Source organism: Pseudorca crassidens, chromosome 2 (genome assembly GCF_039906515.1).
Source record: "Pseudorca crassidens isolate mPseCra1 chromosome 2, mPseCra1.hap1, whole genome shotgun sequence".
Taxonomy (NCBI): domain Eukaryota; kingdom Metazoa; phylum Chordata; class Mammalia; order Artiodactyla; family Delphinidae; genus Pseudorca; species Pseudorca crassidens.
In genome coordinates, this window is record NC_090297.1 from 58926584 (window position 1) to 58944096 (window position 17513).

Here is a 17513-nt window from a genome sequence, read left to right on the forward strand (position 1 = left end):
AAACTCTAATCAACTGGTTCAAAGTCTTGAGCTTAGAAAAATAATAAATATTTTCTATTCTATCTCATTGGACTGGAAGGGTGGAAGCATAGCATGTTTCTCTTAGACATAAAAGTGTATAAAACACGTTATTTATATTTTGTTTTTAAAATTACAAATATTTTTTAAGCTAAATACTGATATTTTTAGCATTAGAATTTAAGGTTAATGTAATTGACTTATATTACAATTTAGCAATAGAAAGGTGTTAGCAGAACTTTTTCTTCTTTAAAAATGTATTTCTTCAAAAAGATTTTAATCATAGTTAACAGGTTGGATTTTTTTTCTAAATGGAGAAAATATTTAATTAAACTGGATGTCTTTATCTTATGGTAACTATATAGACAATACAATACTTACTAAGACTTTTAAGAAGTGATATGGGCAAGGACAGATGTTGCAAAGCTTAAAAATAAAATGAAAAAACCCTCAAATAATATAATAAAACAGGTTACAAGCTGATCAGAATTCATCAGTAATGGAGTTTAATTCCATGGTACTGTACTGTTATCTGTCAAACATTCTTACAATTAAGGGAAAATATCTCCCAGCGTTTCCATGGTGCTAGAGCATTCCAGTAGAACAGTTAGCCCACACAGGGCCAAGAAGCTATAAAATATTAATTCAGTACAAGTATGCATCCAACAATCTTAACATTTATTACAGGTTACAGTAATTTTGCCCTAACAAGTGAATCAGTTAAAATGAACACTGCCAAATATTGCAGAATAGGGCAAACCTTCCCACTTTCTTAAAAGGCATTTTTTTTTTTAGCTTAAGATAATAAGGACTGTATGCATGATAGAGAGCTCTCCACAATCACCATTTATATATAATGGGAGATGAAGAACAGTGCAGGTTGAATCGCACCCATTAGTAATGTAGCTATGGTATGCTGCATGTATGGGGCAGGGAGGGAGATTTTGAGGGCACAGTGAAATAAGTTTTGGTTTTTTAGAGCTCATCTGTTAGGAATCAGAGAACTGCTGAATTTTGAGGTGGAAGAAAAAAGCTGTCTGTTCTAACCAATTTCAGAGGAAGAAAACATCCAAAAGGGAAGAAGGGAGCCCATATCCTTTTTGACCAATCCTAACAGTGGCTCATAGGGGAGCCAGAAATAACACCATTCAGACAAGAATCGCACTGCACGCTGAACAAACTAAAAATGTCATTTCTATTTCCAGTTAGAGGAATGGCTTCCTATAAGGTTTTGGTAAATTAAGCTATTCCTGTATTAGGACAGGAGTATTCATAACTTGTAAATGAGAGATTTCTTCTACTGTTTATTTTCCCCCCCAAATTCTCTTTATTTTAAAAAGATATTTATCATAATAAGAGGCTGAGATTTAGAGTTATTTGTGGAATTTATAAAAGGTCTAACAACATTTATCGTATATGATTTCAGCTGTCTTTGAGGTGACTCATTTTGGCATTAGTCATGTCATTAACTGTCATTGCTGGCATTTTTGTCTGAAATGCTATAGAGAAGAAAGTCCAGTGTTGTAGCTTTAATAGCACAAATGCCTTATATGCAAAGTATCTTGGAAATGCAGGAAGATAGGCCAAAATTTTCTCACTCTCTTATCAGTGATTGATTTTCCAGTGTTTCTAAAGTCACTGATTTTTTCAGTTTTTCAGATACTCATGGCTGGTGTCTGTAGGTGTTGCCATTTGACTAGTGAAGAAAATATGGGTACTTACATATATGTCTTAAATGAGGAAATAGACATTTCAAACAATGAAGTAAAACTTCCCTTTTTTATGATTAAAAATGGCTACTCCCAATGGAAAAATGAGTACAAAGAATGAATAGGTAATCACAACAATTTAGTAATAAAAGTTATATAATAATTGTAAACAAAACCTAACATTTACCAGGTTTTTAAAAATTTATTTCATTTGTCTTCATAAAAACTCAAGGGGTGGATTCTATTATTATTATTCCTGTTTTTCAGAGAATTTTCTAACTTGTTTAAGATGAAACAACTCTACCTAGTCAGGGACCATCTGATTTTAGAGCCCATGTTTTCACAACTAAAAAGTCCACACTGATAAGAAAGAAAAGAAAATAAAGAAAAAAGAGAATAATGGCCTACTCTTTTTAGTTGTCTGGCAGCTTTTGATTTTACTGTGATTTTTTAAAATGTTAATTCTCAACATTAGTGAAGGCTGGAGGAAACCTGAACTCACCCTATTTATGGGACTATATATTGACAATATGTAAGCTGCTTGTCAAAGCTCAAGAATGGGCATATGACACAAACTGATCTAGAGTAAGATTTAGGATTTTTGTTGGAGATTTGGGGAAGATGTGCTCTTTCACTGAACCTAAAAGAGGAAAAATGTGTTCCCAGGAGTTGTTGGCAGCCATTTGGTATGTAAGTGAGAAGGAGGCTCTTATCAGTGTAGGCAGAGCAGAAGACAAAAAGAAGCAGGATGTAATGTTGTTGAGCTACTGGAGGAAACCGATTTTGTGACCTGAATTATCTCTGGACTCTATGAGATCCATTAAAAAGCCTTTATTATTTAATACATTTAAATAATAATTTAAATGTTGATTGGTTTTTTAGTGCCATTAATAGCACCTGAAAGCCTTAACATTTTGAATTTGACCAAGTAATTCCAACACAAATTTTTTGAAATAATGACATAATTAGAGAATGTAGCACTTTGTTTTAAAAAATAAAACAGTATTAAAAACACCTGAAACTAACACAACATTGTAAATCAGCTACACAACATTGTAAATCAGCTACACAACATTGTAAATCAGCTACACAAGAAAAATTTTAAGAAAAGAGCAGAGAGAAAAAACTTAATATACAGTATGTAATTTTATTCTTTCTAGGTAAATATGGAGATGCAGGGTTTCTAAAAGCACCATCCTGGCATTGTGTCTAATGTATACAACAAATAATTCTGGGTGTGAGAAAAATCCAGCAAAGTATTGATTGTAATTCATGGTGTTTTCTTCTACAATGAAAGAAGATAAAATTTCTTTGAAGTAAAAAAAAAAAAAACAGTATTAAAAAATAAATTATTTTAAATAACAACATGGGGGGAACAAAACTAAATTTCTAACAATGGGAGATTGCTTGATTAAGTTTTGTATACCCATAAAATAAAATAGCTGATGATAAACTATTACAATACTGAAGGCAGTTTCCTACCATGGAAATATTTACAATATATTTAGGTGAAAAAAGAATTAAAAGCATATATATAATATTAATCTGTTAAACAATATATATAAAATATATAAACTATATTTTATAGTAAGCTAATTTAATTAAATATATATTATACTAAGCGCATACAAACACACGTGTGCATGTGCACACATGTTAAGCTTGTATAAAACTTGCAAAAATATTTCTGATTGTTAGAATATTATGGATGATTTTAATCTCTTTTTTTCTTATTTGTGTTTCTCAATTTTGAAGGTGTATTTTTTATCAAAAATATAAAGGCTATTTATAAATGGCTAGAATTTATCTCAACTTGGTGTACACAGTGTTTGAGCCCTTAACAAGAGTTTGTAATATTTCTATGCATACTTCTATTCATGAAAGCCTATTGCCACTTTCAGTGAAACTCTCAGAGCCTGCTGTTTTCAGAAGCAGAGATATTCTCACTGCATCAAGATTCAAGGTTGTAGGCAGAGCAAATCCTCTAACCTCCCCCTGGCTCCTCTGCTCGTCTTTAAGAGATGCTGTGATTTTTTTTCTTTTTCCCTGGGGCTTACAAGTTCTACAATTTTATTTATTGTTTTTCTTCTCCTAGATTCTGTCACCTTATTCACATCTTTAGGGTGTGATTTCTTTTTCTTTCTCTCCCATCTTTACCATGGGACTGACTTCACAAGCTTCCTATGAGCACCTTTAAGTTTTCCCCTACTTTATATAATTATTTTTTTGTTTATGCCTTCATTTATTATTTTACTTTTCTATTCACTTACTTTCTCGCATATTAAGCCATGCTCATGAAAGAATCCATCCATTCATCTATTCTTCCATCCATCCATCCATCCCCCACCATCTTCTTCCCTTAGTAGTTTTCATATGGGTCAGGTACTGGTGGGCACAGCAGCATCCATAGAGAGAAAATATATATGGCATTGTTCATCCTTTTCTCATCCACTATTGACTAGGGATATCTGAAAGAATGGTTGGTATTGAGGAATAGGAAAGAGAGGGCTCAGTAATTAGGTGAGGGTCACCTCATATAAAGGCAGAAGGGAGCACCAGTGACAAATTTCTGACTAGATTTTGCCTACAGACTTGCCTTTTCCTCTTCCTCTTCCCAGAATTCAGATAGGATGGGCTCTCCAAGCTTTCTTCTTATCGAAGGATATCTGTCATTCAATCCTTGACAGCCTCTGTCTTAGATACCTAGTTTCATTTTTCATTCTCCCTGAATCTTAGTGCAAGAGGGAAAAGAACCTATTTAGACTTTGTATATATGCCCATGTATCCACTAGAATGTCTACTCCATGAAGCAGGGATTTTTGTTCATTTAACTCATCTCTCTATTCTGTATAAGTATTAATTGGATGTTGAATAAATGAATGCTTTGAATTTTACTCTCTTAAATCAGAAAAGTAAACTTTTCCCTGATACTTGTGCTCTGCTCTTGCCTTTTCTTCACTTGTTGCAGTATATTTGGCCTATGGTGACTGAAGAATAGGGTACATTCTACAGCAGTAGAGTTAGGATCAGCTATGTACAGACAGCATATTTGTGTTGAATCCTCTCACATCATACAGGGCCGTACATTATTCAGTCTTGCAGCTCTCCTTTAGATGATGCATGTTTAGCTTCTATGGTCTGTGCATATATAGTGATACATTAATAGATGAAATCAATAAATTTAGTTATATTTTAACTGACTTTTAAAAAATTAGTAAATTCAGTTGAGATGGTTAGTCCTATAGCCCAGTGTACACATAATTTTAGGTAGGCCAGCCCAACTTTTGCTCTATGAATCAATTATGTGAAAGTTGAAGCTGTTATAGTGCAGTTGGGGCTACATATAGTGCAATTTTGGACTGTTAGCCATCACTTACATAGATATATAAATGTGAGTATTTGTGCCTATTCTCAAGAAAGGGATTCCTTAGGGAGTTGGAAAGTCCTCTTGAGAGGTTTGATAATTCTTTGTTTACCCTAAGCTCTTCCCAAGGGGGTAGGAGAATTATGGATAAAATCAGCATGTTGGGTTTCAGGTGAGCTAATGCAGTATAACTAAAGGGTGGCTGCATGCTGGTGCTCCTCCAGGGATAAGATGCAGATTACTTAAAGATTTCATGTCTAGAGCTCTACCTTTTTGTAGGCTTACTCTCAACTTGCAATTGGAACTCTTAAAATTCTTCACCAACACATTCTTAAAGTCACAGTTCCCATTAAATCTTTTTAAAATGTGTATTTGCTTTATTATTTCTTTTAAAGTAAATTTGAAACTAAAATTTTTATTACTGGAATAATTCATAAGCATTAAGAAAATTTACAAAATACAGAAAGTCATTAAAAAGGAAAACTATCCAGAGACAACAACCATTTATATTTTGATGTATTTAAGCCTTTTTCAATGAATATATATATTATTTTACAAAAATAGGATAATTTATTAAGACTTCGGAACATTGTAAAACAAAAAATGTTGCTCACCATCCAGTTCTACAAGGATTAAGTCAGTAGCCATTGCAGTCGCTGACCAACAGTACATGCAAGAGGAATTCAGGATGAAAAACAGGATGAGGTACTCTGTGCTTTGGAAAAATATGCCTCTTAGATAGTTACATGTATATTTCAGGAAGAATTTTAACCACGCAGATTCTTGCATCTTCCCATACATAGAAGAGCACTAAAATCGTTAACCAAGATATCTGTTGCTTGTGACTAACAGTAACCTTTTACTGAGATGTATGCTTGACTGCATGTATTCCGTAGCCAAAATCTTATGTATATATACTGTACTGGCTTCTCCCCCTACATCTTTGGAGCAGTTCTCTCAGAGGTACGGAGAAGCTGTTTCCTGGGCTATAGTCCTCAGTAAGACCCTGGATAAAACTCAACTCACAGCTCTTACATTGTGTGTTTTTCTTTTAGTCGACAATATCTTAAAACAGAATATTCAAAATTTAAAACCAGGTAGCCAACATGGATTATTCTGTTGGTTTTAACAATGTACAATATATATTGAGCAGTTTTACATGTCAGTAACTATTCTCCTACATTATTATATGTAAAGGTTGTATAATATACCTTTATATTTATGTATCAGAATTTATTTAACTAATTTTCCATTGTTGTACATTAATTTTTGGATATCCTAAACCAACATAATAGATATATCTTTGTATTTAACCATGATTATTTCCTTGGGATATATTTTAAGATCTGATATTCTGGAACAAATGTGTATACACTTTTATGGCTCTAATATTTAGTCCAATTTTTCCATAAATATTTAAATAATTTATTGTTTCATACACTGTGCCTAACTAAACTTGTTTTTCTGTACAACCTCAGTGCAACTAGTCAATCCCGCTTCCTCCATTATGTAACAGCTACATGACTTAAAGAGAATTCACCCCACCTTGGACACCAAGAATGGGCCCTGAATGCTTTAAGTCAATCATCAAACTGTTGTCGCCCTTGCTGTGATGATTGGTTTAGCCATGGACACTTACCTAATCCAATTGGAAGGTGCTATTTCCCTGGCCATGGTTAGTTACGGATTGGACACATGACCTAAATTTATTTAATCAGAATGAATGCCAAAACCAGGACTGAGCTGGTTAATAGAGAAATAACTCTCTTTTTCTCTGAATGGTGTTGTGCAAAGCCAACTCTTATAGTTATTTTACCTCATGAGGGTAGCCATCTTTAGCACAATGTTGATAAATAGACCAAATCCAAAGAATTGAAGGGAATTAGAGCTTGACTACTGATTAAACCATGCCTGAAGGCAAACTTTTCTCTGGAGTTTAAAATTTTTGAGGGGTCACTAATTTTCCAATGTTTTTAAGTTGTTTTGAATCAATTTTCTGTTATTTGCTACCAAAATCATTTGAACTAATACATCTGTGTAATATTTTTTAAATATATCTACTCATATACAGACAAAAAAAAGTTTATTGCTGTTTTAGTTTATTTGATTATATGCAAGGCTGAGAATTTTTTCATATATTTATTAGTCATTTTTATTCCTTCTTTATGAATAGCTTCATATTCTGTGCTCATTTTTAAAAATTATGTTTTCATGTGTTTCTTCTTGCAGGAAAAAAAGGACAAAACTTCTAGTCACACCCATTGAAATATTTTCCATATTGGTTATTTGTTTTAAATTTTGAATATTCTGTTTTAGGATACCCAGAAGGCTTAAGTTTTTATGTATTTAAATCTGTCACTTTGTCTTTTAGATTCTGCTTTTACTCGTATTCCTAAAGAATCCTTCTCCATTCTAAAATCAGAGAGATATTTACTTACATTTTTCTAGTTCTTTTTTTTTTGTGCTTGTCTTCACACTTAAATCTTTCATTAAATTGAAAAATATTTTGGTGTATGATGTATGGTAGGGTTAAACTTTACTTTCTTCCAAATAATGACAGCAACTAAATAGTTGAGGCAAATAATCTTCAAATATAAACGTACCAATACATTATTTCTTGTTTCATTTTCCTTAAATTTATTCCATGGAAGGTAGGAAAAATTTTTCTCATTGATTTGTTATTCAAGGTGTGATATTTAAAAATCCATTTTTATAAGCAACTTTTAATCTAAATTGTCTTTTTTTTTGGCCTGCCTAGAGGTATTGGTGCTATGACTAAGATTAGATGTTTCTATGCCTGAAGATTACTTTTTTTTCTTTTTAAAGAAAGTAGCTTACCTTTATCTTTCAAGTTAGTCACCCTAAATCTGCTGTTCAGAGATTAACACCCACAAAAAGGACCATGACAGTTCTTTACTTTTTCTTTGAATTGCAATCTTTTATGTTCTGACCACATAGAGAAGGGAAAAGAAATTCAAAAAGCCTTATGGAGACTTTTCGGGTGAAAAGTTTTTAGAGGACTCTGGTGCAAAGCAGTTTAATGAGATGAAAAAGATTTAGGCCATCTCTGAAGACCCGCAGTGAAAACAAGAACGTGACAATAATTTAGAGGTTGGGAGCCTTTTAGAAGATTTATATAAGGGACCCCAGGGCTGATACTGTCCCATTACTGCAGGACTATCTTTGTCTAAGTGGACCAAACAGATACTGCTTCTGCTTTGGATCTCTATTCCTATGTGGTAAGTGGACTCCACTGTGTGTTCTTCAGAGTTTAAGGATCTTTATGGAAATGATAGTTCAATTTAAATTTGAGAAAGTAAATAAGACTTGTCAAAAGTTGCGTTGGGACACTTGAAAGCTTTTTATACATGTTTATAATGTGGGCCTCTAATGTGTATATGATATTGAGAAATAGAACTGGGAACAAAGAGTAGTGACTACACCAAACAATTTTGCCTTCTAAATATCATTTGCATCCATCCCACCTATTCATTTATAGGACTACTGCTTCAGTTTAGTCCAGGGGTCAGTAAACTTTTTCTGTAAAGGGCCAGATACTAAATATTTTAGACTTTGTAGGCCATATGGTTTCTGTCGTAATTACCCAACTCTTGCAGTTACAGCATGAATACAACTGTAGACAACGTGTAAATAAATTGTTGTGGCTGTTTTCCGATAGAACTTTATTTACAAAAAGAGGTGGTGAGCCACATTAGGCTTGTGGGTTGTGGTTTTCTGACTCCTAATTTAGAACATCTCTCATCCGAGTTGTAATGATTTCTCTTTCTTCTGATCAGTTCACTTCAGTTCCATAAATATTTATTGTTTTAGGCATTCACAATAGAAGGATAAAGAAGGCAAGTTTCCTGTCCTTAAAGAACCAACAGCCCAGAGGAAACACAGATGTGAAAGCCCCATAACATTAATATAATGAGGTAGGGTTTCTCTCTGCATTGTTGCCAGAATGGGCTTTCTGTAAAAGATGATCATTTTCCTTTTCTGCTAAAATACATTTATTGGTATCTTATGTTTAGCATCATCACAAGTTTTCAATGAGGCGTGTAGGTCTTTCATTATTATCTGGCTATCTGGCTTATAACCATCTTCCTAGACTCATCTTTTTAACTTTCTACTTCTACACCTTAAGTTCGAACTACAATAAATCTTAGTACCAGTGGTAGCAACAACACATACCATTCTGCCCTTTCATATTCTGTGCCTTTGCATATGCTGTCCTGGAATGACTTCTCTCCATCCTCCCACATCCAAAAAAAGGAACACTTTTCTATTTAAAATGTCCAAGGATTATAACAGGCTGCCTTGTTAGGTGAAGAAGGGGGTGTGATGGTGAATTCTTTCTCTCTAGAAGTATCTAGGCAGGGATTGGCTAAACACTTGGCAAATTTATCAGATATTGTTGGAGCCATGCCCAGATTAACAGGCCTTGTATCCATATTCTGGCTACTACAGGTGTTGGTTGTTAATGGCACATACCTGCACCCTTATTCTGAGGATTTCCCTAACCTAATGGGAGTAATCTTGCCTGGATATGGTGGGGAGGTTATGCCCTTCCCTTCTTGCTTCGTCTCCCACTGCACCAACCTTGCAGCCAATGACTTTCTAAAGTGGGGTGTAAACAGCCTAGTAATCTTGCCTCTGGGTGGGAAAAACTCTCTGGTATAATTCTTGCGCCAGAGCTTCCCAGTAGATCAGGCTGAGACTAGAATTATTTTTTTTTTTTTGCTGGACCTTTTTTTTCTTAACTTTTATTTTACATTGGAGTATAGTTGACTAACTATGTTTCGTTAGTTTCAGGTGTACAGCAAAGTGATTCAGTTATATATGTATGTATTCTTTTTCAAATTCTTTTCTCACTTAGGTTGTTACATAATATTGAGCAGAGTTCCCTGTGCTATACAGTAGGTCCTTGTTGGTTATCCATTTTAAATACAGCAGTGTGTACATGTCAATCCCAAACTCCCTGACTATCCCTCCTCCCACCCTTCCTCTCGGTAACCATGTTTGTTCTCTACTTCTGTGAGTCTGTTTCTGTTTTGTAAGCAAGTTCATTTGTATCAACTGTTTAAAGATTCCACATGTAAGTGACATCATACGATATTTCTCCTTCTCTGTCTGACTTACTTCATTCAGTATGACAATCTCTAGGTCCATCCCTGTTGCTGCAAATGGCATTATTTCATTCTTTTTAATGGCTGTGTAATATTCCATTGTATATATGTGCCACATCTTTATCCATTCCTCTGTCGATGGACATTTAGGTTGCTTCCATGTCTTGGCTATTGTAAATAGTGCTGCAATGACATTGGGGTGCATGTATCCTTTCGGACCATGTTTTTCTCTGGATATATGCCCAGGAGCGGGATTGCTGGATCATATGGTAGCTCTATTTTTAGTTTTTTAAGGAACCTCCATACTGTTCTCCACAGTGGCTGTACCAATTTATATTCCCACCAACAGTGTAAGAGGGTTCCCACTGTTCTCTCCACACCCTCTCCAGCATTTACTATTTGTGGATTTTTTGATGATAGCCATTCTGACTAGTGTGAGGTGATACCTCATTGTAGTTTTAATTTGCATTTCTCTAATAATTAGTGATGTTGAGCAGCTTTTCATGTGCTTCTTGGCCTTCTGTATGTCTTCTTTGGAGAAATGTCTGTTTAGATCTTCTGCCCAGTTTTTGATTGGGTTGTTTGTTCTTATGATATTAAGCTGCATGAGCTGTTTGTAAATTTTGGAGATTAATCCCTTGTCAGTCGCATCATTTGCAAATATTTTCTTCCATTCTATGGGTTGTCTTTTCATTTTGCTTATGGTCTCCTTGGCTGTGCAAAAGCTTTTGAGTTCAGTTAGGTCCCATTTTTTTTTTGTTTGTTTGTTTGTTTTTATTTCCATTACTCTGAGAGACAGATTGAAAAAGATATTGCTGCGATTTATGTCAGAGAGTGTTCTGCCTATGTTTTCCTCTAAGAGTTTTATACTGTCCAGTCTTACATTTAAGTCTTTAAGCCATTTTGAGTCTATTTTTTTGTGTATGGTGTTAGGGAGTCTTCTAATTTCATTTTTTTTTACATGTAGCTGTCCAGTTTTACCAGCACCATTTATTGAAGAGATTGTCTTTCCTCCATTGTATAGTCTTGCCTCCTTTGTCATAGGTTAATGGACCATAGGTGTGTAGGTTTATTTCTGGGCTTTCTATCTTGTTCTTTTTTTTTTTTTGCTGTACGCGGGCCTCTCACTGTTATGGCCTCTCCTATTGCAGAGCACAGGCTCTGGACGCGCAGGCTCAGCGGCCATGGATCACAGACCCAGCCACTCTGCGGCGTGTGGGATCTTCCCAGACCGGGGCACGAACCCACCTCCCCTGCATCGGCAGGTGGACTCTCAACCACTGCGCCACCAGGGAAGCCCTCTATCTTGTTCTTTTGATCTGTATTTCTGTTTTTGTGCCAATTCCATACTGTTTTTATAACTATAGCTTTGTAGTATAGTCTGAAGTCAGGGAGCCTGATTCCTGCAGCTCTGTTTTTCTTTCTCAAGATTGCTTTGGCTATTTGGAGTCTTTTGTGTCTCCACACAAATTTTAACATTTTTTTTGTTCTGGTTCTGTGAAAAATGCCATTGGTAAGTTGATAGGGATTGCACTGAATCTATAGATTACCTTAGGTAATACAGTCATTTTGACAATATTGATTCTTCTAATCCAAGAACATGGTATATCTTTCCATCTGTTTGTGTCATCTTCAGTTTCTTTCATCAGCATCATATAGTTTTCAGAGTACAGGTCTTTTTTCTCCTTTGGTACATTTATTCCTAGGTATTTTATTCTTTTTGATGTGATGATAGATGGGATTGTTTCTATAATTTCTCCTTCTGATCTTTTGTTGTTATTGTACAGAAATGCAACAGATTTCTGTGTGTTAATTTTGTATCCTGCATCTTTACCAAATTCATTGATGAGCTCTAGTAGTTTTCTGGTAGTGTCTTTAGGATTTTCTATGTATAGTATCATGTCATTTGCAAACGGTGACAGTTTTACTAATTCTTTTCCAATTTGGATTCCTTTTTATTCTTTTTCTTCTCTGATTGCCATGGCTAGGACTTCCAAAGCTATGTTGAATAAAAATGGTGAGAGTGGACATCCTTGTCTTTTTCCTGGTCTTACAGGAAATGCTTTCAACTTTTCGCCATGAGTATGATGTTAACTATAGGTTTGTTGTATATGGTCTTTATTATGTTTAGGTATGTTCCCTCTATGCCCACTTTCTGGAGAGTTATCATAAATGGGTGTTGAATTTTGTCAGAAACTTTTTCTGTATCTATTTAGATGATCATATGGTTTTTATTCAATTTGTTGATGTGGTGTATCACACTGTGAGGCTAGAATTCTGAATCCACATCTATGTTAATTGAGTATTTCCTCCTTGCCAAGGAATCCTTTGAAAGGTAGTGAGATTAAATGACTTTTAAGATCTTTTATTAATTTGCATGATTCTGAGTATAAAAAGACGTTTTCATATTCTAACTGTATATCAATTGTCCTACCTCTACCACTTACTGTGTTAACTTAAGCCACCTTTGCAGTCTCTAATTCTCAATTTTCTCACTAGTAAAATTGGGATAATAATAGTATCTACCTTGAAGCATTGTGAAAATTAAAAGATGTAATGAATATAATTTTAGCACAGCATGTGGCACTTAAAAGATAGTCAATAACATTAGCTATATATACATATATAGTGTATATATATATATATATATATATGTATATATATATATACTTTTTTTAAAAAAAATTCTTTTGGATGCACCGTGTGGCATGTGGGATCTTAGTTCTCTGGGAACTAAGGGATCGAACCTGCGCCCCTTGCAGTGGAAACACTGGAAACGCTGAGTCTTAACCATTGCACAACCAGGGAAGTCCCTAGATATTTTTATTATTGTTATCATAAACATTATTATGTTTTCCCAAAAGATAAAATATGAAGACAGTATTTTTTATGTGTTTTAAGGCAATAAAAAAATTGCCTGAGTAAAATAATGGGAACTGTGAAAAATCCATATGCTTGTTGATCATATTTGATTTCTCCATTAAGGATGGCTTTGTCTATGTACTTTTAGCCTAAAACACAATAGGTGACTATTAACTGTTTATTGATGAATATAAAAACATGTTGGAATGAAAAAAGATTTGAATTTCTCACTAATCTGCAGGCTAAAAGTCCAGGGTAAGGGTGCCAGCATGGTCATGTCTGGTGAGGACTCTTTTCCTGGCTTGCAGGTGACCACCTTCTTGCTGTGCCCTCACATAACAGAGAGAGAAAGAGCAAGCTCTCTGATGTCTCTTCTCATAAGAATACTAATCCCATCATGAGGGCCCCACCCTAATACGTAATTACCTCCCAAATACCATCACAATGTGAGTTCGAGCTTCAAGGTATGAATTTGGGGCGAACACAAACATTTTGACCATAGCATATTTAAGCAATACTTCTTGTGCAGCAACGTAGCACTGTTGTTACCTTGTAACATAATCTAATCAAAGGAGTGACATTCTATTGGTTAGAAGCACAGTTGTAAGGTTAACTCAAGGGAAGGGAATTAAACTAGTGCATGTCTCACTGGGCCCCCCTTAGAGCGTGTCCACTATAGCGATGTGGATGTACTCTTCCATCAAGAGGTGGGGTCCATACATTTGTTCCCCTTGAATATGAATCCTTCTTTGTGACTTGCTTCTAATCACCTTAGAATACAATAGAAATGATGATATTCTGAAGTTAAGTCATAGAGGTTGATAAGGTCTCTCTCTGTTTCTCCTTATATCTTTCTCTCAGGACATGTGCCTTTGGAGTCATGAACTGCTGTGAAAGAAGTCCTGTGACCTTGAAGCTACCATTTGGAGAGACTTCATGGAGAGGCCATTGGAGAGGAGAAGCTGCTAGCCAACAGCAGGCATCAAATGCCTGACATTGTAAGCATGCCAGACTTTAGATGATTTCAGTCCCTTGTCTTTGAGTCTTCCATCTGAGACCTAAGCCATCATAAAGTGTAGACAAGTTATTTCTATTGTGCCCTATTTGAATTCTTCACCTATAAAACCGTGAACAAAATAAGTGGTTTGTTTCTTGCCACTGAGCTTGGGGATAATTTGTTATGTGGTCATAGTAACTGGAACAACAGTGAAGAAAAATAATTTAAAACTAGCTACTCTACTATACACAATGGCTTCCAACCTCATAACCAAGACTCTCCATAAGAAGACTCCTGCTGGCCATTTATCTTTTAGTTTCTGTCTTTCTACCCTGTTGTAGAGACGAGTCTACTTCCTTTCAATTAGAATGCCTTGAAGAGATCCTGCCACTTCCTACTAAGTTCAGGCCCAACTTTTCAGGCTCTCTGAAAGGAAAAACAGCATCCTGAAGAAGAAACACATTCTGGATATTTATAATTATCACCAGCAATGAACACATAGCCATCGACATTTCATGAGGAGCACTTAAGCACCTCAATATCTCACACATTCCTATGCCATTATGGGTTCTTTATTTTGCCCAGCCAAATTATGTGTTAAATTGTCTTACCCTAAAACAAAGATCTAGTCTTGTCTTGGAGGTGAATCAAATCCTTAATATCTAGAAAATGAGAAAAGCTATTTACTGCTTTAAAAATGGCATTTTTTTCCTCATGTCTCAAAAATTTGAAGTTCAAATCTCAAACTAAAGACATGATAATTTCTATTGTATTCCATAGGATGGATTTGGAAGAGATCAAGGAATCATCTCACTTTAAGGCAAGTGGCCTTTTATAAAAAAATTTTTTTAATCTGTCTGATGGTTTGGTAACAGGGAGAGGTGGGATATGTTCAGAAGAGACCTACCTTATTATATATGAAGAAAATAAATTCCTAATAGTTCTGAATGTGGCACTACCCCCAAATTAAGAGGAAGTTGTGATTTGCCTTGTAATAAATAAGAACTGTGAAATGCAGCAGACAATCCATATTCTTCAACTAAATTACTCTTGAAATGCATTTACCATTGGCAAAGAGTTAAACTTAAAATATGGTTTCCCAGGAATTTTTCTTCATGTTTTTTAGAAGTGGATTGTCACCTTGTCATCTGTCTCTTAGACCACTTTCCTTGAGTAGTTTCTGAAACCACAGAAAGTATTGTTTAAATTGTTTGTCCTTGTTTAACTTACTCTCAAAACAGGACCCCAGGGGTAGTTGGAAAGACAGAGAAGAAAAAAAACCAACGTATCTTATATTCTGTTAAATCACTGGGTCATCTATTTTTGGCAACAGTAATACCATGTGGTCGGTTGAAAATGGGTTTAATAAATATCCTACGTGACACTAGCTGCCCAGCCAGATTTACTCAGGGGACTAATGCTCAGAGTTTGAGAATCTTTGCAGGACTCATTAATATACATTTGATGGAGGGATGCCTGGTAACTTCAGTATGTCCACAGGGAATGTGCATATTATAGAGTTGAGGGGCTGTCTTCAGGGAATTACAGTCTGGTCCTGTTCTTCAATATTGGCTTTCTTTAAGGTCACTGCCAAAGAGGACCTTTTCATGCTTGCCAGCCTCCTTTGCTTTTGCAGAGTGTGAACCATTTTGATTAAATATGCCGCTCTGTTTCAGAGAGACCTTTGCTCTTCCTTGTTAGGAAAACTACAATTCTCTTTTGAGGATCGTTGGTGCTATCGTTTGTCCAAAAAATGAGATTCTGACTGGTTCAAATGCAGTAGTTCTTGCAGCGAGGGTGGAGTTGTGACTTGCATTACAATAAAGAATAGCATTGAATATGCTTGCTGCAGATAATTTCTAGCAAAGAATCAGTAAATTTTATCTTATCAATCCGTTTGTGAATTTTACCTACAGAGTGTTTTTACAAGTGGAGGGCAGTGGTGGGAGTGGTCAGGAGGATAGCATCCTTTCCATTTCCTGACACACTAGATTTTTGACTAATCTGAAGATCCTGAGAGACAGGTTTAAGATTTTTCCAAATGCAGAAGCTGTTTTAGCAAATTAGATAAAATTAATCAGCCCTTCACAGGAAATTTTTCTTATTAAGAAGAAAAGCTCACTCATTTTGGTCACTTGGCAATAAACTTTCTCCTTTGTAGAAGAAAAGTCTGGTGTAATTCTAGGGCTTTATTTTTCCTGCCTTCCTCCTCCTTGTGTAGTCATTTTTTATTCAAGCCTCAGTATGCCATGTATAGTCATCTCTTCATTTCTGCCTTCCCTAATTTCTCCAGAGGGTTAATTGCTTCTTCCAGAATTCTTACATGTTCCCAGAGATGGGACCAATCTCCATTACAATGGTTAACACAGTGTATTGTAATTATCTCTTTATTGTGCTTGTTTTTCTCGATAAATATGAACCTAAATGTCAAGGACTATGTCTTTTTTTCACATTTCTGTAGTTAGCACCTATATAATGGTATGTGGTTCTGAAATGTTTCTTATAAGAAAATAAGTCCGTCAGTGTAAAAGACTCTGGCAGATTATTTGCCTCCTGACACAGAAGTTTCTCCTATAAGCTTCTACCCCTTTACAATGAATTTCCATGCCCAAGTGTGATTTATTTCATTTTTTTTTCTCAGTGTGGTTAGATTGTTTTTTCTCTGTGTGTTTTTGATTTCTTATTCAAATATAATTAACCAGCAGCACAACTAACATTAATATCAAGATGAATAATTAGGATATTCATTAATATCAAAATGAACATCACTTACTAATGATGTTCAGTGATCCAATTGCTACTCCGCCTTTATTTTTGTTCCTAGTGGACCTTGTATTTATAATGTAAATACTGTAGATACTGCAAACTCCATCAAGGGTAGGACACTGGAAGAGGAGGCAGGTGCTCTTAAATGCCTGACACAGAAAGGAAGGAATAAGCTAAGGTTGCACGTTTTCTTTGGACATTGCATAGTACACTATATTATCACCTATATCACAGACATAAAGTGCTGATCTTGTCAAGAAATAATGCAGCAACTAGACCCATCCCCAGAGGGGTTCTGATTCAATAGATGTGGGGTGGAGCCAGATAATTTGCATTTCAAGCAAGTTCCTGGGTAATGCTGATACTGTGGGTCTAGGAACACAATGGTTTGGATCAGTGCCTGCTTCTCAAACTTAAAAGTTCATATGAATCATCTAGGATCTTGTAAAAGTGCAGATTAAGTTATGTGGGGTGGGGCCTGAGATTTAAAATTTCAAATAAATTCCCAGGTGACGTGAATGCTGTTAGTGGACCACACTTTGATTAGCAAGGGTTTAGAGTAGAATTCAGTAGTTCCCACATTTCTTTTGTATCTGACTCACTTGATATTATGGGCTGAATGTTTGTTTCCCCCCAAATTTGAATGTTGAAATCCTGATCCCCAAAAT

The 17513-nt window shown here is 35.2% G+C and overlaps 1 long non-coding RNA gene across 1 annotated transcript in view; it reads left to right on the forward strand.

Annotated features, from left to right (window-relative positions):
* Nucleotides 1-14978, forward strand: part of LOC137218855 (uncharacterized) — a 123725-nt gene extending 108747 nt beyond the window's left edge. The window contains exons 2-3 of the long non-coding RNA XR_010940891.1: nt 13944-14080; nt 14860-14978. This is a non-coding gene — a long non-coding RNA (uncharacterized lncRNA). The remainder of the gene's footprint in view (nt 1-13943; nt 14081-14859) is intronic.
* Nucleotides 14979-17513: the final 2535 nt, after the last annotated feature.